Source organism: Molossus molossus, unplaced genomic scaffold (genome assembly GCF_014108415.1).
Source record: "Molossus molossus isolate mMolMol1 unplaced genomic scaffold, mMolMol1.p scaffold_m16_p_11, whole genome shotgun sequence".
NCBI classification, from domain to species: domain Eukaryota; kingdom Metazoa; phylum Chordata; class Mammalia; order Chiroptera; family Molossidae; genus Molossus; species Molossus molossus.
Window position 1 is genome coordinate 61,948,493 of NW_023425346.1, and position 24,120 is coordinate 61,972,612.

General features: G+C 37.7%; 1 protein-coding gene across 2 annotated transcripts in view; it reads right to left on the reverse strand.

Annotated features, from left to right (window-relative positions):
- The window catches only part of CUNH2orf88 (chromosome unknown C2orf88 homolog), a 101,478-nt gene extending 77,688 nt beyond the window's left edge, over positions 1-23,790 (reverse strand). For both annotated transcript variants that reach the window (XR_004958616.1, XM_036253440.1), the window contains exons 1-4: positions 23,750-23,790; positions 20,714-20,776; positions 11,455-11,505; positions 459-553 (exon numbers count right to left, since the gene is read on the reverse strand). The gene's annotated coding sequence lies outside the window, so the exon portion shown is untranslated. The remainder of the gene's footprint in view (positions 1-458; positions 554-11,454; positions 11,506-20,713; positions 20,777-23,749) is intronic.
- Between the last annotated feature and the right edge of the window lie 330 nt (positions 23,791-24,120).

Genomic DNA, 24,120 nt, shown 5'->3' on the forward strand with positions numbered 1-24,120 from the left:
ATTTTATGATAGTTTTATTTTCTCTGTAAAGTAGAAGGTGAGTTCATCTGTTCCATGTAACAGGGTAGGCAGGAGGACAGAGGTTTGAGGAGATGAGAGTTTAAGATTGAACTGACTATAAAGACACAATGGGCTTTCCAGACAATGGTACCAGCTCAGAAATCTCCACTTCATATAATATTTCTTTTCTTTCTTTTTCTTTTTTTTATCCTTACCCAAGGACTTTTTTGCCTTTATCTTCAGATAGAGTGGGAGGGAGGAGGGGGGAGAGAGAGAGAAACATCAACATGAGAGAGACACATCAACTGGCTGCCACCCACATGACCCCAACCGGGGTGGGGACAAACTGCAACTGAGGTACATGCCCTTAGTGGGAACCAAAACCGGACTCTTTGGTCTGCAGGCTGATGCTCTGACTGCTGAGCCAAACTGGCCATGGCCATATGATATTTCCTTACCAGTGTTCTTCAGCCTGGTGTAAACACAGAGAAGGTGGATCATTGGATTCATCCAGCTTGGGCTTTGCCAGGTTTGAGGCTTTGACAGACAGGTGCTACAAAAAGACAATGAAACAAGCAAGGTAAGTTAGAATATAGACAGAAAGTGGCTAAGATGATGGCGTACGGAATGTATACTGGGTAAGGAAGGAAATGAAATACAGGAAGGAGATGACGTGAGGAAAATAGAATGATGTTAGGGTCTGAATGTTTGTGTCACACCAAAATCTGTATATTGAAATCCTAACCCCCAAAGATAATGGTATTAGGAGGTTGGGCCTTTGGGAAGTGCTTAAGTCATAAGTGTGGAATCCTCATGAATGAGATTAGAGCCCTTACAAAGAGGCTCCAGAGAGATCCCTAGCCCCTTCCATCATGTGAGGATACAGGGAGAAGGTACTGAACATGAACCTGGAAGAGAGGGCTCTCACCCAACAGGACTGGCACCCTGATCTCAAACTTCTAGCCTCCAGAACTATGAGAAATAAATTTCTGTCATTTATAACTACCCAGTCTGTGTATTTTGTTACAGCAACCCTAACAGACTATGACATATGGTCAATGAACTGAAAGTTGCAAGTGAAGTAGTCATAGATCCAAGTAAGCAAACAAAAAAGATCAGAGTCGCCCTGGCCAGTTTGGCTCAGCGGTTAGAGCATCCGCCTGCGGTCCGGAGAGACCCGGGTTCGGTTCCCGCTAAGGGCACGTACCTCGGTTGCAGTTTGTTCCCGGCCCTGGTTGGTCGTGCGGTGGCAGCCACTCGATGTGTCCCTTTCACATCGATGTTTCCCTCTCTCTCTCTTCCTCTCTCTCCCTCCCGCTCTGTCTGTACAAAAAATGGAAAAAATGTCCTTGGGTGAGGATTAAAAAAAAAAAAAAAAAAAGATCAGAGTCTATATAAACTAAGAATGTGAAGTTTGTAGAAGTGGTTTCAAAGGTGGAACACTTTCCAGTGATGAGTTCCAGAGTTTGACTCTAGGAATGGTAGCTGTATTAGTCAGGTTAATATAAGCTATTCTTCATTGACTCCAATCTCAGATTTATTACTCATGCTGTTTTATTTTGAAATGCTGCCATTTCAGCACATAGCTTCCAGGTTTCTATTGCAGGGGATGAGAAGATTGTAATGAGTCCTTAAGTGCTTTGGTCTGGAGGCAAAACATATCACTTCAATTCACAATCCTTTGTCCAGAAGTGCTCATATGGCCCTGTCTATTTGCAAAGGGGCTGGACAATTTGAAGAAGCATGTGGTATTCAGTGAGCTATAAATGTCTCTTCACAGCAACTGAGATGGATGAAGGAGAATATGATTTAAAATAAGGTAATTATGGAATTTCATTCTTGGTGATTGCCAGAATTGTGGTAGAGAAGAAAACTAACTGAACGGGGCGCTACAGCCTTTAGTGAAAGGGCAAGACAGCTGAAAAGTTGTTAGATGAGAGCAATGAGAAGGAAGAGAGTTGGGAGGTGAGTCTTAAAGAAGATTTTGCCCTGGGTGGAGAAGCGAGTGCCCAGGGAAATCTGTCATTTGGGCAGTAGGAATCCAACTACTCCACTAGACTTAGTGGAAACCAGAATTATTGCCCAATAAGGTCTTGTGGGGACATCAGAATGACCATAGAGTTGGTCTTCACAAATGCAGAACATTGTTTGGGTTATAGAACATTATTTGAATATTGATATTTTTCCTGGCATTTCTTTCTTCTTTTTGTGTTTGTCCCTGTAAATAGCCAATTTGTGCTCATTGGCTCAGGATAAGAATTGTAGCAAAGTGAAAAGTAAAAGGCCTAAAGTGCTACTCCTAAATTCCAGTCTACAAATAGCCTAGGCCACAAAAAAGAATAGAAAGATGTGGTAGGCAGAAAAATGGTCCCCCACAGATGTCCATGTCCTAACCCCTGGAACCTGTGAATATGTTAGGTTAAATGGCAAGGGGGGATTATATTGCAGATGGACAACAGATTTACAGAGACTGCTTAATAAGCTCCCCTAATTACATAAGGTCAAATCCCTATATGAAATACATTTGAATATGATATAATACAAGATAATTTATATATACCCTGTTCCTCTGAACCCTGGAGTTTCCATTATATTTGTTTCTATTACCAAATTTTCTTTTCAATTTCTGTGATTTTTAGAAATTATATTTAGTATCTTTCATGGATTATTATCCTGGCCATTTATATTTTTTTGGACTAGCAGAATCTGAATAACTCATTTTCAGGTTATGTAATCATTTGTTTGCTACTTAAAGCTATCTGTAAAATGCCTCTCCCTACCTCTCCTTTAACACCCTCTCAAAAGCCTTGAAAGGATCATTCAAAATACATAACTTGGATATAATGCTAATAAGGAACCAGTGATCTATGAATAAATTATGAATAGTGACAGAAGGCGAGACAATGTTTGTGATTCAGCTCAATCCAATAGATGTTGTTGGCAAGAAAACATCCTGCAATCAATCCTTTGACTGCTGGAGAAGATGGTACAAAATTAAAAATAAAGTAATCATGCACATACAGCCAAAAATATAAGAACAAACACTTGCAAACTTAGAAACTCACTCCTCTGGTCCCTTAAAAAAAAAACTTAGGCTGCATGGAAAGGGAGGGGATTAGATAGCCTGAAAAACCTGCGTTTGAATCATGGTTCTGGCATTCCATGGCTCTGTAACTTCGAACCAATGCTTTAGCTTTTCAGAAACTCAATTTAATTATCTACAAAAAAGTCAGTAATAGCACCAACCTCACAGGATTGCTGAAAAGATTAGAAATAATATATAAAACTTCTGGCACATAAAAGCACTAGGGAAATGCTACTATTACTATTAAACACCTCAAATGGCACATGTATGCCTTTTGTTAGTACTTAAAAAAATATATATATCTCTCTGAAAAAGATGTCCTGGAAAATCCCTACAGGTGCAGATATACTTTCCAGTTGCTTACACCCCTCATCTTACTTCCCGGTCGAGGGAAGATGGAAGCTCTTGGCAAGATAATGGGGGCCTCAGACAGAGCAAGGCCCTAGTCTTTAATCAGAGAGCTGATGCTTTAGGAGCTGCACCAAGTGCTCAGTCACAAAGACCTGGGAGGACAAAAAGAGGGCAGGCGCTTCCTGGCCCATTTTGGAGCTGAGTGGGTGAGTGGATTGCTTGCCTTTATGACTGCCTCCGACCCCTTTTCCACCTTCTTCTCTAGGTTCCACAGTCAGGCTACCAAGCCAGGGAAGTCCCAAAGTGAAAAAATACTGACCACTGTGTTTGGAATCTATTAACAACATTTTAACAATTATACACAGGGCCAAATTTGACCTTGAAATTATAGGACAGGTATCCCCAAAAGACTGAATGAAAATGAAGAGATCACATTAATAAAAATGACGCCAAAATGAAATGAAATTATGAAGAAATAAAGACATGAAAACAAAACATTACCCTACTACAGGTACTAGTTTTAAAAATTGGGGAGCTAAGAGTGTAAATCCTTACTTCTATAACCTTAAAAGAAACTCTATTTTCCCCTACCTATGTTATAAGGCTTCCAAAAATATTTATTTTCTTATTATTGCCACATGTATTATTATTTTTTTCTATTATACTTATTTTTTATTTTTATTTATTATTTATTTTTTAACTTTATTTTTGTTACAGATGTTTCTACTTTTTTACCCCATTGGCACCCTCCTCCCCATCCCCTCCTGCCCCGTCCCCAGCTTGTTGTCCATGTCCATTGGTTATGCATACATGCATATGAGTTCTGTGGTTTACCTCTTCCCTCCCCCCCCACCCCCTCATCTGAGGGTTGTCAGTCTGTACCTTACTTTCATGTTTCTGGGTCGACCGTATTCCTCAGATTGTTATGTTCATTATATTCCTTATATAAGTGAGATCATGTGGTATTTGTCTTTTTCTGCTTGGTTTGTTTCACTTAAGATAATACTTTCCAGGTCCCTCCAGGTCATCTCAAAGGGTAAGAGATCTTTCTTTCTTACAGCTGCATAGTACTCCATTGTGTATATGTACCACTGCTTTTTTATCCATTCGTCTACTGATGGACACTTGGGCTGTTTCCAGATCTTAGCTATTGTAAATAGTGCTGCTACGAACATGGAGGTACATATATTCTTCCTGATTGGTGTTTCAGGCTTCTTAGGGTATATTCCTAGAAGCAGGATCACTGGGTCAAATGGAAGTTCAATTTTTAATTTTTTGAGGTAACACCATATTGTTTTCCATAGTGGATGCACCAGTCTGCATTCCCACCAGCAGTGTACTAGATTCCCCTTTTCTCCACACCCTCGCCGACACTTGTTGTTTGATGATTTGTTGATGGCGGCCATTCTGACAGGTGTGAGGTGATACCTCATTGTTGTTTTAATTTGCATCTCTCTGATGATTAGTGATGTTGAGCATTTCTTCATGTCTCTTGGCCATTTGTATGTCCTGTTTGGTGAGGTGTCTATTCAGCTCCTCTGCCCATTTTTTAATTGGGTTCTTTGTCTTCCTTTTGTTGAGTTGTACGAGTACTCCATATATTTTGGAAATTAACTCCTTATCTGATGTATCATTGGCAATGATGTTCTTCATACAGTGGGTTGCCCTTCCATTTTGATGATTGTTTCTTTTGCTGTGAAGAAGCTTTTGAGTTTGATGTAGTCCCATGTGTTCATTTTCTCCTTTGTTTCTGTTGCCTTAGGTGATGTATCAGTGAAAATTCTGCTCTGTATGATGTCCGAAATTTGGATACCTATGTTTTCATCTACAATTTTTATGGATTCACGGGTCACATTTAAGTCTTTTATACATTTTGAGTTTATTTTTGTGTATGGTGTAAGTTGATAGTGTAGTTTCAGTTTTTTGCATGTAGCTGTCCAATTTTCCCAATCCCATTTATTAAAGAGGCTGTCTTTACTCCTCTGTATGCTCTTGCCACGTTTGTCAAATATTAATTGAGCATATTGCCTTGGGTCCAATTCTGGGTTCTCTGTTCTGTTCCACTGGTCTATCTATATGCCTGTTCTTGTGCCAGTACCAGGCTGTTTTGATTACAGTCACTTTGTAGTATAACCTGATATCTGGTAATGTGTTCCCTCCAACTTTGTTATTCTTTTTCAAGATTGCTGTGGATAGTCGAGGTCTTTTTTGGTTCCATATGAACTTTTGAAGTATTTATTCTAGTTCTGTGAAATATGTCATTGGTATTTTGATGGGGATTACATTGAATCTATAGATTGCTTTGGGTAGTATGGACATTTTAATGATGTTAATTTTTCCAATCCATGAACAAGGTATGTGCTTCCACTTTTTTATATCTTCCTCTATTTCTGTTTTCAATGTCCAGTAGTTTTCTGCAAATAGGTCCTTTACTTCTTTGGTTAAGTTTATTCCTAGGTATCTTAATTTTTTTGCCACGATGGTAAATGGGATTGTTTCTTCAATTTCTCTTTCTGTGAGTTCATCATTGGTGTATATGAATGCCATCGATTTCTTAATGTTAATTTTGTATCCTGCTACTTTGCCAAATGCATTTATTAAGTGTAGTAGATTTTTGATGGAGTCTTTAGGGTTTTCTATGTACAATATCATGTCATCTGCAAATAATGACAATTTCACTTCCCCCTTTCCAATTTGGATCGCTTTTATTTTGTCTTCATGTCTGATTGCTGTGGCTAAGACGTCCAGTACTATGTTAAATAAGAGTGGTGAAAATGGACATCCCTGTCTTGTTCCTGTTCTTAAAGGAAATGTTTTTAGTTTCTGCCCATTGAGTATGATGTTGGCTGTAGGTCTTTCATATATGGCCTTTATTATATCGAGATATGATCCCTCTATTACCACATTGCTGAGCGTTTTTACCAGAAATGAATGCTGGATTTTGTCAAATGCTTTTTCAGCATCTATCGATATGATCATGTGGTTTTTGTTCTTCATTTTGTTTATGTGGTATATCACATTTATTGATTTGTGAATATTGTACCAGCTTTGCATCCCTGGAATGAATCCCAATTGGTCATGGTGAATAATTTTTTTGATGTATTGCTGGATCCGATTTGCTAGTATTTTGTTCAGAATTTTAGCGTCTATGTTCATCAGGGATATTGGCCTGTAGTTTTCTTTCTTTGTAGTGTCTTTTTCTGGTTTTGGAATTAGAATTATGCTGGCCTCATAGAACGAGTTTGGAAGTCTTCCTTCTTCTTGAACTTTTGAAATAGTTTGAGGAGAATGGGTGTTAGTTCTTTTTTGAATGTTTGGTAAAACTCCCCCGTGAAGCCATCTGGGCCTGGGCTTTTGTTTGGTGGGAGAGTCTTGATTACCTACCTCTTCAATTTCCTTAGCTATTATTGGTCTGTTCAAGTTTTCTATCTCTTCCCGGTCCAGTTTTGGAAGACTGTGTGTTTCTAGAAATTTGTCCATTTCGCTTAGATTGTCGAATTTGTTGTCATATAGTTCTTCATAGTAGCTGTTAACAATCTTTTGTATTTCTGTGTTGTCAGTTGTTACTTCTCCTCTTTCATTTCTGATTTTGTGTATTTGGGTTCTCTCTCTTTGTTTCTTGGTGTGTCTAGCTAAGGGTCCATCAATCTTGTTTATCTTTTCAAAGAACCAGCTCTTTGTTTCATTGATCCTTTGAATTTTTTATTTATTTTTTTGGCCTCTATGTCATTTATTTCTGCTCTGATCTTTACTATTTCCTTCCTTCTACTTGCTCTGGGGTTTTCTTTTTGTTTGCTTTCTACTTCTTTAAGTTGTGAGGTTAGACAGTCAATTAGAAATTTTTCTTGTTTCTTGAGGTAGGCCTGTAGTGCTGTGAACTTCCCTCTTGGAACTGCTTTCACTGCATTCCATAGATTTTGTGTTGTTTTGTGTTCATTTTCATTGGTTTCCAGGAAGTTTTTAATTTCTTCCTTGATCTCCTCAGTAACCCATTCATTGTTTAATAACATGCTATTTAGCTTCCATGTGTTCAAATGTCTTTGTATGTTCTTCTTGCAATTGATTTCTAGTTTCATGCCATTGTGATCTGAGAAGATGCTTGATATGATTTCAATCTTCTTGAACTTGTACAGATTTAGTTTGTGTCCTATCATGTGGTCTATCTTTGAGAATGTCCCATGTGCACTTGAGAAGAATGTGAATTCTGTAGTTTTGGGGTGTAATTCTCTGTAGATAACTATTAAACCCATTTGGTCTAGTGCTTCATTTAGAGTCTCTGTTTCCTTGCTAATTTTTTTGTCTAGAGGATCTATCCAGTGGTGTCAACGGGGTGTTGAAGTCTCCTGCTCTGATTGTATTGCTATCGATTTCTCCTTTGAAGTCCTCCAGAAGATTTTTAATATATTTTGGTGCTCCTATGTTGGGTGCATATGTGTTTATCAAGGTTATATCTTCCTGTTGAATAGATTCTTTCAATATTATGTAGTGGCCTTCTTTGTCTCTAGTTATGGCCTTCATTTTGAAACCTATTTTATCAGATATGAGTATTGCTACCCCAGCTTTTTTTTTTGCTTTCCATTTGCTTGGAAAATTTTTTTCCATCCCTTCACTTTCAACCTATGTGAGTCTTTTGTTGTGAGGTGGGTCTCTTATAAACAACATATAGATGAGTCATGCTGTCTTATCCAACCAACTACTCTGTGTCTTTTTATGGGAACATTCAAGCCATTTACATTTAAGGTGATTATTGATATGTACTTATTTATTGCCATTTTTGTTTAGTGTGGTTCCATTTTTCTTCCTATTTCTCCTGCTAATTACAGCAGTCCTTTTAACATTACTTGCAGTGCTGGTTTGATGCTAATGTATTCCCTTAGCCTTTTTTTTTTGTCTGTGAAACCCTATTTGGTATTCCATTCTGAATGATAGCCTTGCTGGGTTGAGCAGTCTTGGATTCAGATGCTTGTTTTTCATGACCTTGATTACTTCATGCCATTCCCTTCTGGCCTGTAGTGTTTCTTGTGAGAAGTCAGCTGAGAGCCTTATGGGGTTTCCTTTGTAGGTAACTTGTTGTTTATCTCTTGCTGCTTTTAGGATTCTCTCTTTGTCTTTAATTTTTGGCAGTTTGATTATGTGTCTTGGTGTGGGCCTGTTTGGGATCTTCTTCCTTGGGGCTCTCGGTGCTTCTTGATCTTGAATGCCTTCTTCCTTCACCAAACTAGGGAAGTTTTCTGTCACTATTTCTTTGAATATATTCTCTAACCCTTGCTCATTTTCTTCTTCTTCGGGGACTCCTATGATACGAATGTTACTACGTTTCCAGTTGTCCCACAGTTCTCTTAAGCTGTCTTCCTGTTTTTTAATTGTTTTTTCCTTTTGGTTTTCTGATTGGTTGATTTTTTCTACCCTGTCTTCTAATTCACTGATCCGGTCCTCAGCTTCCTCTACTCTGCTTTTTATACCTTCCAATGTGTTCTTTGTTTCTGATATGTCATTTTTGATGTCTTCTTGGTGGTTTTTAATTTCCAATTGGTTTATTTTCAGCATCTCTATGTCCTTACTCATGCTGTTGAGCTTCCTCAAGATCATGGCTCTGCATTCTAGCTCTGTTAACTTGCCTGCTCCACATTGATCTCATCTTCGGTGGAGGTCTCTTGTTCTTTCATTTGGCTTTTGTTTCTGTGTTTCATCATTTTGGTTATCACAGTGGGCTTTGGAGCCTGCCAAATTTTCCCTGTGGGTGTTGGTGTTCTGCTGTTTGTGGCTCCCTCTCCTGCGTTTAGATTTGACGTTAAACACCACTGTCAAATCTTACTTTCCTGGTTAAAGTTGCTAGCCCAGGAAATGTACTGTTATCCTCTAGCTTTTTGCCTGGAGGCTAAGCAGTTGAGGTTACTTGAAGAGTTTTGGGTTGTCAGTTGATTGAAAAACTCCCTCAGGTGATCAGAGTAAGGGGATTTCACGAGGGTGGGGCAGGTGCTGGTTGTTAGTGAGCCTCAGTTACCATTTCAATGGCCCACAGGGTGGGGTTGGATCTACGAGGGAGGGGCTGCTGCCTCTCCCCAGAGCCCTGGGAAGGAGCAAGATGGCCACCGTCCTGCGTGGCTGCAACTCAGCAAAAGCTCTGAGTGCCCTCCAAACCCCGAGTGTCCCCACACAGTTCCAGTCCAGTCCGCCCTCCCTCTGCTGGAGCCCAAGGTGAGTGGCTGTGGCTATTTTAGCCTCTGTCTCGGCTCTGCGCTGTGGAGCCGCTTGGGAGTTTAACCCGAGGGTGCTGCTCACAGCTAGGGCCGCTGCTGTCTGTGGGCTCCCGGCCCCCCTCTCATGCCTTCGCAATCCTACCAGGATCGAGTCAGTGTCCCTGGTTATATGGTCCTCACAAGCTGCTTTTTCCCGTCGATTTGTCTGTGTTATAGTTGTACTTCCAGTTTGGTTCTGGGAGACAGTCTGTGTAGCTTCCGTTCACTCCGTTGCCATTTTGGAATTCCCATGTATTATTATTATTTTAGTTTAGTATTTAATGACTTTTTTTTACTGTAAACATTCATCTATTTCCCTAATATGCATATTTGTATTGTCTATATACTTTCTACCTATGGTTTGTGGTTTCTGTAGATGTGTGGCTCATACGAGAATCACCTTTATAAACAGAGACCCTGTTTTAGTCCTAATAATGATAAATTGACAACCAAACATTTCTAGTACTTTCCTTTTTCTTCTGCTTGTAGTAATAAGTCTAATATAAGTGAAATTCTATTCACAGAAGTTAGAATTAGACAATAGAACTCTGGTGATAATAGCTAGTTCTCTCCTCTGATCAGGTACAAAACTATCCTCAGAACAAGGAGATAACATTTTTTACAGATCAGATAGACAATGATTTCTTAATAGGCCATTACTCTGGATTAGCAAGAATTGGGTGAAACGGGTACTTTTAAATACTCCTGCTAAATGTTTAAGTCAATACATCATTCTGAAGGATAGGTTGGAAAGGTTATTCAAAATCTTAAAATACATATATATGTATTCACAAAAAGACTTACCATCAGTGATATGTTTTGAAATGTTATGACAATTTGAAAAAACCTAAATGTCCTATGATAAAATATTGATTAAATAAATTGTCAAATATTAATTTTATATAACACTACATAGTCATTAAAAATAATGTGTAAGCCCTGGCCAGTTTGGCTCAGTAGTAGAGCGTTGGCCTGCAGATCATGAGTCATGGGTTCAATTCTGGCCAAGGGCAGGTACCTGGGTTGCGGATTGTCCCCTGTCCTGGTTGGCGTCGTGCGGGAGGCAACCAGTTGATGTGTCCTACTCATGTGGATGTTTCTCTCTCTCTCCCTCCCACTCTATCTGAAGATAAATAGAAAAATATTCTTGAGTGAGGAATTAAAAAAAAGTGTAAAACATATTTAATGACTTGGAAAATATTCACATTGTAGTCAGTTAATTTTAGTTTATTTACTGAGTAGATAAACCAAACTGTTAGTAGTAATTATTCCTAAATGAAGGGATTAATAGTGATTTTTTTGTTTTATCTTTACACTTTCCATATTTTATAAATTTTCCACAATAAATATTCATTACTTTGTAATCATATTCTGTAAAATATTAAAAACTATTTTAGAAATCCAGAATTTAAAGCACACTTATATTTGTGTTTATAATAACTATGAAATAAATTATGGAAATAAACTTATGGAACTTATTTATATTAATATTTATGCTTATTATTAGAATCATAAAATTTCATAGTGGAAAGGGATCACAAGGACATTCTGGGACAACTTTAGATCCAAAGTTTGGCCTCTAGACATTTAAGAGACATAATTTATGTCATTGATTAGGCTTTGTAATCACTAATGTGAATTATGACTACTTTAGTCCTTAAAATGATTCCACTTGGGCCACTTGTGATTTTTATTTTTAAATAAAAGAGGATGAACTGTACTAGCTTGATAAAAATAAATGATCTTTTATTTTAAGAAATAGAGGAAACACTTTCTTACCTTTGAAAGTAGGTCACTTGTATCATATTTCATTATAACTTGAATACATTCCTTTGGATTGTTATAAAAATATCAGTGTTAGATTCCTGTGAGATAACAGACTTTCTGAAATAAATTTATATATAAGATGTCAAACTAACAATTTTAGTAATAATTTATTTACAGTCTTTTAGAATTAAACTTAAAATGAGCTTTTGTTTCTCTCCCCAAATGCAGACATGTACCACTGGTAAGTAATCTGATTTACATGGCATTAAACAATTTCTTTTTAAACACAATACATCATTAAATTTTTATAGGCATTTCATATTCTCGGAAATACTAAATTCAGTTCTTATATTGTATGGGTGGTTCTTCTATGAACATGGTAACAACCCTACAGCAAAAATGCCAAAGTCTTTTTTCATAAAGCTTATTGCACTTTATTTTTACTACATACTATGTGCCAGGTACTGTGCTAGATGCTGGGGATACATCTGTAATAGGCCAGAGTCCCTGCTTTTGAGAAGCTTATAGAATAGAATGGATACCTAAAAGTAAGCAGGCCATTAGATTACAATGTGCTAAGTACTAGTGCTGGGGAGAAGGATGGAACACTGTAGAAACGATTTGCGGCACCCTTCCCTGCCATAAGTGACTGAACAAGGGGTACATACTTGACCCAGGCTGGAATTCATCCCAAGCAGTTGAATAAGTATGGTTGTGTAAAATCAAGAGCAAAGGTGGTTTTTGAGGCTATATACAAGTAAAGAGAAGAAGGCTTCTTTGCAGAACTCTGGAAAGAAGAGGAAGCTCAATACGCCCGGGAAGAATGTGCTTCCAAGGTGACTCACTAATGTGGCTGGCAAGTTGGTGCTGGCCTGTCAGGAGGGCTCAGTTCCTCTCCAGAGCTCTGCTTGAGGCATAGCAACTGGCTTCCCCACAGCAAGCAATACAAGAGACCACAGCAGGAGTAGTAATGCTTTCTTCCCGTGACTGCATCTTAGAAGTCATATATCATCACTTTTGTTCAATTTGTTACCAGGTTCACTATAAAAGAAGACTATGAAAGGCTTATTAATAATTGGAAAGAAACCCAATTAGCTGCCTAGATTAGGACTTTAAAATAATAATATTGGAAATGAAAGCAGCAGCCGCTAGGGCTGCCGTTGAGAGAGGCAGGCAGGTATGTGTAAGGAGGAAAAGGAAGAATAAAATGTGCCCACCATACATCTGTTAAGAACTATTCTGGACTAAGTATTGTCATGATAGGGGTGCCATATACATCAGGCCAAAGAACAAGAGACATTGCTCTTTATGGCATAAGAGTGAAGTTTCTTATGCCTGGCACAATAGAACCATTGTCAAGTTTTGTATAAACATATGGAGTTTGGAGAGAGGCTTTAGGGAAGACTGGACCCTTTGGAGTTCTAAAGAGTCCCAATATTTAGGATTTAAGACTAAGGACTTAATTCTGAAACTTTGGACTCTGGAGAGTTGTGTGACTTTCTGGGAGTAACGCTGACTTTGTTGGATGCCTATCTTTCAACATCACAGACAGTGACCCCGAACTCTCTATGTTATATGCCGTAGTCACTATGTTTTCAGAGCAAAAATATATAATTTTATAAATAGGATATTTGAAATTAGAACTGTCATTGAAATATTTACCTACTCTTGGATATATTAACTAGTCCTTATATGATTTCATTTACACAGTAAAATAACTATGGGAGAATATAAGCAATTAATAGAATTCTTGAAATCTCACAAATGGATGGATGGATTCTGAAAGAGGTGACTACATTTTTCAGGTGTTCACAGACTTTAAGAAAACCCCTTCAGGATAGAATTGAATTTTGTGTGTTTCATTTTAATATAATCTCATATATTTAAAGAAGTATACACTATTTTATATTCATCACAATTCTAAGAGGTAAAAAATTTAACATAGTTAATAAAATAAAATAAATTTTCTGGAAGAACCTCAGACTCAATGGAGGTAAATGATTTCCCAATGATAGGAAAAATAAATAAAATAAATGAAAAGAAACAAAGAATACAAAAACTTTTGCAGTGGGTTTTCTCAGTACATTTGAAGATCAGTTCAGATAACATCTAGGTACAGAGTGTCTATGGAATTTCAAAGAGAAAATCAAGACAAAGGGCGATGTGATGTGTACAGTCAACTACAATATAAAAAATCAGACTCAGGGCTCAATGTGACTACAGTGACCCCTGCTGGAGCCTATCTTTTTAAATTTTAACTCAAGAGCCTAAATCGAGGTTTGTGTAAAGATAATTTCAATTTTCGTGGAATAATTGAGTTTCAAAGTTGGAAGAAGGCTTAGAGAACATTTAGCATTATCTCTTTATTTTATAATTGATGAAACAGGTCCTTAGCCCAGGGAGGTTAAATGACTTGCTTTAGGTCACAGACCTAGGATTACCAGGAAATAAAGACATCTGCCCAGTTCTCGGATCTGTTTATACAGGTGGAGTTCTCTGTCATAACAAATAAAAGTATCTATAACACACAAAATAATGAAGCCAGGCTAAGTCTCAGAAACTTACAATGATTTTAAAAATAAACTATTTACTTGATTTGGTTAATTCAGACTCAATTTTTGCCAAAAAGAGAAATTTCTAATCTTCTAATCAACATATTAACATGACACTTATTTTTTTCTTGCCTCTTTGTCCTTTTATGAGTTTATACAACTTCATATCATCCTTGAATTTATTTTTTGGAATGTTAAGTTGTTCTGTCCTTCCTAGGTTACCTATGTTCCCATCTCTGCTATTTTGATCTTTTTGAAATATTTCTTTGGCCTTTAGTATGCTTTTCATGTCCTTCCCCTTTCTTTACCTCTAACAAACTCTTGATATTGCACTCAGAAAAAGAAAGTAACAGCACAGATTGCAATGGTTATTATACTGAATTTTTCTGGAAAGCCTGACTGATGCTCACCCATTCCCGAGTGTTCTTTGCTTCATCTTTCTTCCATCAAGCAATACCTCTCCTTCTCTACTTCAAAAATCAAGGTTCCCCAGATATTTCATGACCCTGCGGTTTGTGCATTTATTCTTCAGTCACTGGAGTAGAAGATAAAATCCTGGTCCCTGCTTATATTCTTGGGTAGTTATGGAACCTTTGGCAAAGTCGCTTTATCTTTCCACAGTTCAGTTCTGTCATCTTTAAAATGCGTATAATATTAGCTATATTTACTTCACAGTGCTTCAGTGTGTATCTACTAAAATAAAGTATTTGAAAGAGCTTTGAAAAGTATAAAGAATTATATGTGGGATAGCTTCTGAGAAATTATTTTTACTTTCTTTGTAATTTTTTTATTTCCAGATTATTTTCTATTTCTTTGCTTGTGGAATTTTTTTGTATGGGGAAAACCAAAGCTGTCTGAGGTTTAAAAAATTCCTCTTATCATTTACAGAAAGCTTTTAAAAAATTCCTCTTATCATTTACAGAAAAGCCCTGGAGAAAGAGGAAGAGGAGGGCTTTAAGAAATAAGAACAAGCCCTGGCCGGTTTGGCTCAGCGGTTAGAGCGTCAGCCTGCGGTCCACAGAGACCCGGGTTCGGTTCCCGCTAAGGGCATGTGCCTTGGCATGTGCCAGTTTGTCCCAGGCCCTGGTTGGGTCGTGTGGGTGGCGGCCACTCGATGTGTCCCTTTCACATTGATGTTTCTCTCTCTTCCTCTCTCTCCTTCCCGCTCTGTCTGAGTAAAAAATGGAAAAATGTCCTCGGGTGAGGATGAAAAAAAAATGAAATAAGAACAAGATAGAAGTTTGTCCCATTCAGACTTCAAAGGTTGTAGAGGTTTATTGGTTTCATGACCAATGGGGACACTATAGAGACTACTGGGAGGCTGCCTCTACCTTAGGATGAAAGACTTCATGATGTATATATTAAAACCTGACTGTCCACTCGCCTGGCTGAGAGATAGGCTGAAGCAGAGATCTACATTGATTCACAGGCAAGTGGCTATTTGACTGAGGAGTCAGGGACTTGAAGAAATAGGATTGGGAGAGTGGTTAAAAGGAGGTCTTGAGGAAGAGTTGTGTGGATGGGACTCTCAGAGTAGACAGAGTGAAGACATGTGTGTCCTATACAAAGGCTTACTAAAAGGCATCCACTAAAACAGAGATTCTCAATAATCAAATAAACAGTATGAGCAACCTTGTGGATGTCAGTTAGCTGTCTTTCCCAGCTACCCTGGCACTTAGACAGTGGGCCCATTGAACATAATAGCCCTGGCAACAGTGCAGGTTTAAGAACATAAAACTCCCTATATCAAGGCTGATCTGGCTACTATCATTGGAGGGCCTATCTCACCAACATCAGAGACCAACACTGAGTTCCTAAAATGACACCAATCCCAGGACCTGCTAGCCACCTAATGGTGAATGGATTACACTGAACCTCTAAACATCATGGAGGAAAAGACACTTAATCTGAATATGAATTTGCCTTTTTTGCCTGTAATGTTTGTACTAGCACCACTATCCATGGACTTAGAGATTTCCTTGTTCACTCTTCTAAAATTCCATAAAATATTGCTTTTGACTAAGGAACTCCATTAAAGAATAAGTTTGAAGAAATGATTTTATGTCCACAGGAAGAAGTTGACTTGAATGGTAGAATGATTTATTGATAACTCACTTATATTGACACTTGTGGGACTGGAAAGCTCAAACAAGTAATACTATATTCTCTGAGCCAGCAACCAATATATAATGTCATTTCTTTCATAACCAGAATAGTCAGATCCATGAACCAAAATGTAGAAGTAATGGTGGATCCTTCATTATAATTCCTAATGATCTACTCACACAACTTTTGTTTTCATCCACACAATGTTATATGTTCTTAGTTTCCAAGGGAGGAATACTTTCTCTAAAAAACACCAAAAGGATTCCACTGAATGGAAGCTGAGCCTGTTACATCAGCCACTGAACCACAAGCAAAGAAAGTGATTACTGTATTGGCTGGCACAACTGACCCTAATTATAAAAAAGAAAAAGGGTTGGTATTACACAGCAAAGGGAGGGAAGACTATGTCTGGAAGCTCAGAAGTTCTCTGGGAAAATGTTAGTACTACTCTCATGTCCATGGCAAAAGCTACTAGAAGATTAGAGTAACCCACACCAAGAAAGAACCACTACTGGTTCAGATCTTTTAGGAATAAAAGTTTAGGTCACCCTGACTGCTAAATAATCACAACTATCTAAAGTATTAGCTGAGGACATAGAGAACAGAGGAAAGGTAGTGGAAGAAGGAAGTTGCAAATGCTAACTATGGCCCATAAACTGTGTAGAAATGAGGACTGTATTTATCATGTATATTTTCCAATTTTTCTCTTTTCCCCTTCTTCTCTTAAGTCTTTCAGGATTTGAATCTAATTATGAAATAGGCCTGGGTCTGGAAACCATGAGATGTAGTGGGGATTGACCTTAAGGAGATTCATCACGGTCAAATCAACTACTTCAGATAATATTAAAACAGGTTATCAGGCAAAGGGAGACTGAGATTATCAGACAGAGGAAGAAGGATTGCCTTTACTGACAACTAAGACTCAGTGCCACCTGGGGACTCAAGGTAGCTGGATTCATTAGAACTTACCCAAGTATTTGCTTTATCAGGATCCTACCCACCTAATCAGTGCCTAGAAATCCTACCGTATAATGCATAAAGCTGCAGAATCAAACTTAGGTTTGTTTGTGTGTGTGTGTGTGTGTGTGTGTGTGTGTTTGTGTGTGTGTGTACCTCAGCCCCATTGGTATAAGAAATGAGACTTTTTTTAGGTAGTCAAAGAAGTTTTCTGATTCTCTAACAGTATCCTAGGCTGAAAATGTAAGTCCCCAAGTTTGTCATTTTCTTTCTGTAAGCTTTCCAGGGTAATCAAAACCACCCCCACGGCCCTTATAATCAAAGTTTCTACCATGTTATTTCACTGTACCAGCCCCTTAGTCTTCTAAAATCTAGTCATTGAGATGCACTCGATTCCAGGAAACAATAGGTGATTATTTCAGGAATATTTTGTCACTGCATGGTATGGACTACCAATGTCCAGTTTTCCATTAATGATTAAAAATCTAATCTATGTAAGTGATAATGTCCTCTATGTGCTAATATTATATGGTAGGTTGCTTGAGAGGAAGGGGGGACACAAATGAAGGAAAGAAATAGCCTCTGACCTGAAGTATGTTGCAATCTTATAATCAGTAGCTTAAAGAGTACTGTTAAACTCCAGAGAGCAAACAGCATTATTTGTGCTGCCTCAGTCTTCACTAGATGACTAGTGGGCACAATATTTGTTAAGCTGAGTTAGAGAGGAGAGAAGCTGTTTCTTGGAGTCCTAAGTGGTGACCCCAGATTTCTCATAGAAACAATGTTATAAATGATGGTAACGCTTCTACACTAATTCCTCATTGTCTTTTGGACCCAAAAGGTTACTGAAATATAGTGCTATTTGTATATAAAATATATGCATTTCTGGAAAAATTATGAATTGACTTCAATTGAATAGCCAAGAAACCAAATTAACATCCAGGCATTGTTTCTATTGTAAAATATATTTCAAGCTCTTTATAAGACATTAAAATACCCACCCCCTTTCCCTCCCACCTAAGCATACATATCCTACCCTGGCATCTCTGGCTAAAAGGGAAACCTCCTCTCCTGGTCATCTCTCAACAATACCACATGGTCTGGCAATAAAGGATCACCCCTGAGTAGCTGTAAGGAGAAAGGCCTCTGGTTGCTTGGGGAATGTTTGGCAGTGGGATGGGTTTTATGGTCAGGTTGATTAGGAAAACTAAAGAGTTTTCCCAGGGCCTTTTCAACACACTGTCTGCAGACTTACTCTCAATAGTAGGCCACCAGAGGCAATATTCACTCCATTTATTTCAAGGTATAATCCTCTTCTGAAGAATACCTTTTACTTGTTTCATAATTAATACTTGACTGAATGCTGAGTAACTTGCCAAGGGCCACTCAGCAAGAGTCAAAGTTAAAGTTCAAAGTTAGGTCTAACTTACTCCAACACCCATACTCCCTCCTCTATGTTCTTCAGTACTTTTTAGGAAAATACAATCACTTTACAAGGGACCTTTTCCACCAATATATTATGAAAAGAGAAATTGTGGCTTACCTGATGCTTCTTAATCACTTTAACCTTTGAGAGCTATGGTCTCAAATCAAACAGCACATTAAAATCACCTGGAAGCTCTAAAATCACCTGGGTTCTACTTCAATTAATTAGACTCTCTGGGGGTAGGGCTTTAAAAAAAATCTCCCCATTTGATTTCAATGTATGCCCAGGATTGAGAACTACTGGTATAGTACAATAGAAAGAAAACAGGCTTATGAGTCTCAGAACTAGGCTTGAATTGAGATCTCTAATATGCTGGCTGTGTGATTTCTAGCAAGGCAGTTAGTTACTTTAAATGTTGTATTAAAGAAAATGCATGAGGATTACAGAGAATGTATTTGAGCATCTCACATTGTGTTTGGCACATGGCAGAAACACAATAAACTGTAGCATTAAAATGGGACACTGCTATAGTAGAAAGAAAGTGGGGTCCAAGTTGGATAGAACTGGTTTCAAATCCCAGTGCTACCATTTTTAGTCTAAGTTAAATACTCTGTGCCTTAGTTTCCTAATTTGTATAATAGTTACAATAATTTCTACCTTACAGAATTGCTGTGAGATTTAAATAAAATGCTTGTAAAACACCTGGCACATTCCTTCTATTTTTTGTAACCCAGCTATGCTAGTAAAATGCCACTGAAAACAATCATAGAATGTCCCCTACCTTTATAAATGTTCTATTTTAGATGTAGAAATGTATAGGTTCTGTATTTAGTATAATAAATTCAGTATGGATTCTATTTATTTAATGCTATTTCCTACTCTACTGCAGAACAAAGCATCAGGGTTTGGTGGTTGGGTATGATAAAGGGGCAAGTGGAATCTTCTGGGTCAATAAGCTGGAACAGAAATGCAGGTTTCTGGACTCTTTCATCCATATTATGAGGAAAAACTATTGCCTGGACCTGACCTGAGCACATATCAAAGTGACCCAAAACACAGCAGGAGGCTAGGCTAGACTGTCCTCACCACCTTTATGAAATTGAGTCTGGAACAGGCATTAGCTGCTTACATCTCAGTGTTGTCAATGCTGTTGTAGGGGGTTGCAATCAAGTTGGAATGTGTCAGCAGTGTTAAAACAAACATCCCTGCTCCATCTTGAGAGCAAAATCTATAAATAGTCGTTCTGGATATGTCTCACACCAGACCCTTGTGGAATTATCTTTCTTCACAAGATGTACTTGGCACATAGGGCTAGAGAACCTGGAACAGGGCCTGACATATACAAGGTACTCAATAAGTGTTCCTTGAATTGAACTGACCTGTGTCCTCTGCCTGGAACACTTCCTGACTACAACTAGATGCTAACATTTATTGGGTCTTACCAAATGCCTGGCCCTGTACTAGGCACTTTATATAGAGATCATCTCATTCACCTGGCAAACTCTTGCCCATCCTTTAAGAACTAGCTCAAATGTCACCTATTCTGTTAAAACTTCTTGACTCCCTCAGGCAGAGTCCTCTGTGCCATTGCACTGCCAGCACTCTGCTCAATCTTTAGAAGAGTGCTTACCACCTTCTGCTTTAATATATCTGTTTACAAGTCTGTCTACCCCACTGCAATGTGAGGTCATCAGGGGCATTGTGACTTTATTAATTTTTTTGTTACTTAGAACAGCATGATGAAATTAATTTTCAAAACACTTGCAATTCTGCTGACTAAATAATGCCACATTGAATACAATTTATTTTAAAAACTGCATCCTGAACCTGGCCAGAGTGGTTCAGTTGGTTGAGCGTTATTCTGTGCACCAAAAGGTTGCTGGTTCCCGGTCAGGGCACATACCTGGGTTGTGGGTTTGATCCTTGGTGGGGGCAGGTAGGGAAGACAACCGGTGGATGTTTCTCTCTCACATCAATGTTTCTCTCTCTCTCTCTCATGTCCTCAGGTGAAGATTAAAAACAAAAACAACTGCATCCTTCTACACATAAAGCCAGCTAATATTTTTATATAACTAAGGAAGAGGACACTTTTATATAATGACAAAAAGTGACTTCTGTACCATAGAATTTGAACTAGTGAAGAAGTGGTGTGTAAGGCCTATCTGTAAATACCAGTTGTGAGAATCAATGCTTCACAGGAAGTACCTAATATGCTTCAACTAGCACCTACCTTGGGACCAAGCTGGTATTCTCAGGGTATCTACATTACCTGGTAACCATCTTCTTGCAGAAACTATGGATTGCAACAAAAGAAGAGAAACATTAGGGGATTTAAACACACACACATAGAGCTCATTTTTCATTAAAGCATTATCACCGGAAATTTTAAACTCTATTATAAAATGGATAAATAACACTTTACTTACAGAATTTATGGGAATTAAATGAGTAATGTATATGAAATGCCTGATACAGTGACTATAATTTATTGTTAGCTAAAAACGTGGTGCCTATTTTATTATTTTACAACCAGGCAATGCTCTATTAATCTTCAAGATTTCTGACTCCTTTATCCACACTGAACAGTGTGGAGTGGAAGGCTTAGTGAGAAAAAGTTCTTTACTCCCAGGTGTTTGACATGAGCAAATGTTTGAAGGGTGTTTCCACATACTGAAATGGAGAAGTCTGAGCAGGGAGGAGAAGATTGGTAAATCAAGAGTTCTGAGGGAGGTGAGTGCGGGGGTGGGGGAGGGGAGGGGAATGGGGGACAGCTGTGATAGTGTCAACCATAAATAAAACATCTAAAAAAAATTTCTGCTTTGGCCATGTTAAATTGGAAACTCCTATTAACATCCAAAGGGATGTAAAGTAGACTCTTTATGAGTCTGGAGCAAAGATCAGCAAATATTTACTATTAAAGGTCATGAGATTAGATTAAGTATCTATGAAGAGAGCAAACATATACTGAATGTAACTCCTTTCTTTCCCCATAGTTATAAAATCTATTCTGTTCTAAAATGTATTTCCACTTAGTATATCATATTAATCTTTCTATGTCAGTACATACATGTAAATTTGCCTGGAGATACAATAATTTATGACAACTTAAAGAACTAGAAAGCAAACAAAAAGAAAACCCCAGAGCAAGAAGAAGGAAGGAAATAGTAAAGATCAGAGCAGAAATAACTGACATAGAGACCAAAAAAAAAATTCAAAGGATCAATGAAACAAAGAGCCGGTTCTTTGAAAAGATAAACAAGATTGATGGACCCTTAGCTAGACTTACCAAGAAACAAAGAGAGAGAACCCAAATACACAAAATCAGAAATGAAAGAGGAGAAATAATAACTGACACCACAGAAATACAAAGGATTGTTAACAGATATTATGAACAATTATACAGCAACAAATTCGACAATCTAAGTGAAATGGACCAATTTCTAGAAACACAGAGTCTCCTAAAACTAAACTGGGAAGAGACAGAAAACTTGAACAAATCAATAACAACAAAAAATATTGAAGATGTAATCAAGACTCTCCCAGCAAACAAAAGCCCAGGCCCGAATGGCTTCATGAGGGAATTTTACCGAACATTCAAAGAACTAATATCCATTCTCCTCAAACTATTTCAAAAAATACAAGAAGAAGGAACACTTCCAAACTCGTTTTATGAGGCCAGCATAATTCTAATTCCAAAACCAGAAAAAGACACTACAAACAAAGAAAACTACAGAGGAATATCCCTGATGAACACAGATGCCAAAATCCTGAACAAAATACTAGCAAATTGAATCCAGCCATACATCAAAAAAGTTATTCACCATGACCAAGTGGGATTCATCCCAGGGATGCAATGCTGGTACAATATTCACAAATCAATAAATGTGATACACCACATAAACAAAATAAAAGGTAAAAATCATATTATCATATCAATAGACGCTGAAAAAGCATTCGACAAAATCCAGCACCCATTTCTGATAAAAATGCTCAGGAATCTGGGAATAGAGGGATCATATCTCGACATAATAAAGGCTATATAGGAAAGACCTACAGTGAACATCATACTCAATGGGCAAAAATTAAAAGCATTTTCCTTAAGAACAAGAACAGGACAAAGATGCCCACTTTTACCACTCTTATTTAACGTAGTACCGGAAGTCTTAGCCACAGCAATCAGACAAAAAGAAAAAACTAAAAGGGATCCAAATTGGAAAGGAGGAGGTGAATCTGTCATTATTCACAGATGACATGATACTATACGTAGAAAATCCCACAGACTCCATCAAAAATTTACTAGTCTTAATAAATGAATTTGGCAAAGTAGCAGGATACAAAATTAACATCAAGAAATTGATGGCATTCTTATACACCAATGATGAACTCACAGAAAGAGAAACTGAAAAAACAATCCCATTTACCATCGCGGCAAAAAAATTAAGATACCTAGGAATAAACTTAACCAAATAAATAAAGGACCTATTCGCAGAAAACTACAGGTCATTGAAAAAAGAAATAAAAGAAGATATAAAAAAGTGAAAGCACATACTTTGTTCATGGATTGGAAGAATTAACATCATTAAAATGTCCATACTACCCAAAGCAATCTATAGATTCAATGCAATCCCCATCACAAGAACAGGCATATAGACCAGTGGAACAGAACAGAGAACCCAGAAATGGACCCAAGGCAATATGCTCAATTAATATTTGACAAAGGTGGCAAGAGCATACAGTGGAGTAAAGACACCTACATGCAAAAAAATGAAACTAGACCATCAACTTACACCATACAGAATAATAAACTCAAAATGGATAAAAGACTTAAATGTGACTCATGAATTTATAAATATCCTAGAAGAAACTGTAGGCAACAAAATTTCAGACATCATACGCAGCAGAATTTTTAGTGATACATCACTTAAGGCAACAGAAAAAAAGGAGAAAATGAACACATGGGAGTACATCAAACTCAAAAGCAGCAAAAGATACAATCATCAAAATGGAAAGGCAACCCACTGTATGGGAAAGCATAATTGCCAATGATATATAAGATAAGGGGTTAGTTTCCAATATATATATTGAGTGCTTACACAACTCAATAAAAGGAAGACAAAGAACCCAATTAAAAAGTGGGCAGAGGAACTAAACAGACACCTTTTCAAATAGGACATACAAATGGCTAAGAGACATACGAAGAAATGCTCAACATCACTAATCATCAGAAAGGTGCAAATTAAAACAACAATGAGGTATCACCTCATACCTGTCAGAATGGCCGCCATCAACAAATCATCAAACAACAAGTGTTGGTGAGGGTGTGGAGAAAAGGGGACTCTAGTACACTGCTGGTGAGAATGCAGACTGGTGCAGCCACTATGGAAAACAATATGGTGTTACCTCAAAAAATTAAAAATTGAACTTCCATTTGACCCAGTGATCCCACTTCTAGGATTATACCCCAAGAAGCTTGAAACACCAAATCTGGAAACAGCCCAAATGTCCATCAGTAGACAATCTATAAAAAAAGCTGTGGTACATATATACAATAGAGTACTATGGAGCCATAAGAAAGAAAGATCTCTTATTCTTTGAGATCACATGGAGGGACCTGGAAAGTATTATCCTAAGGGAAAC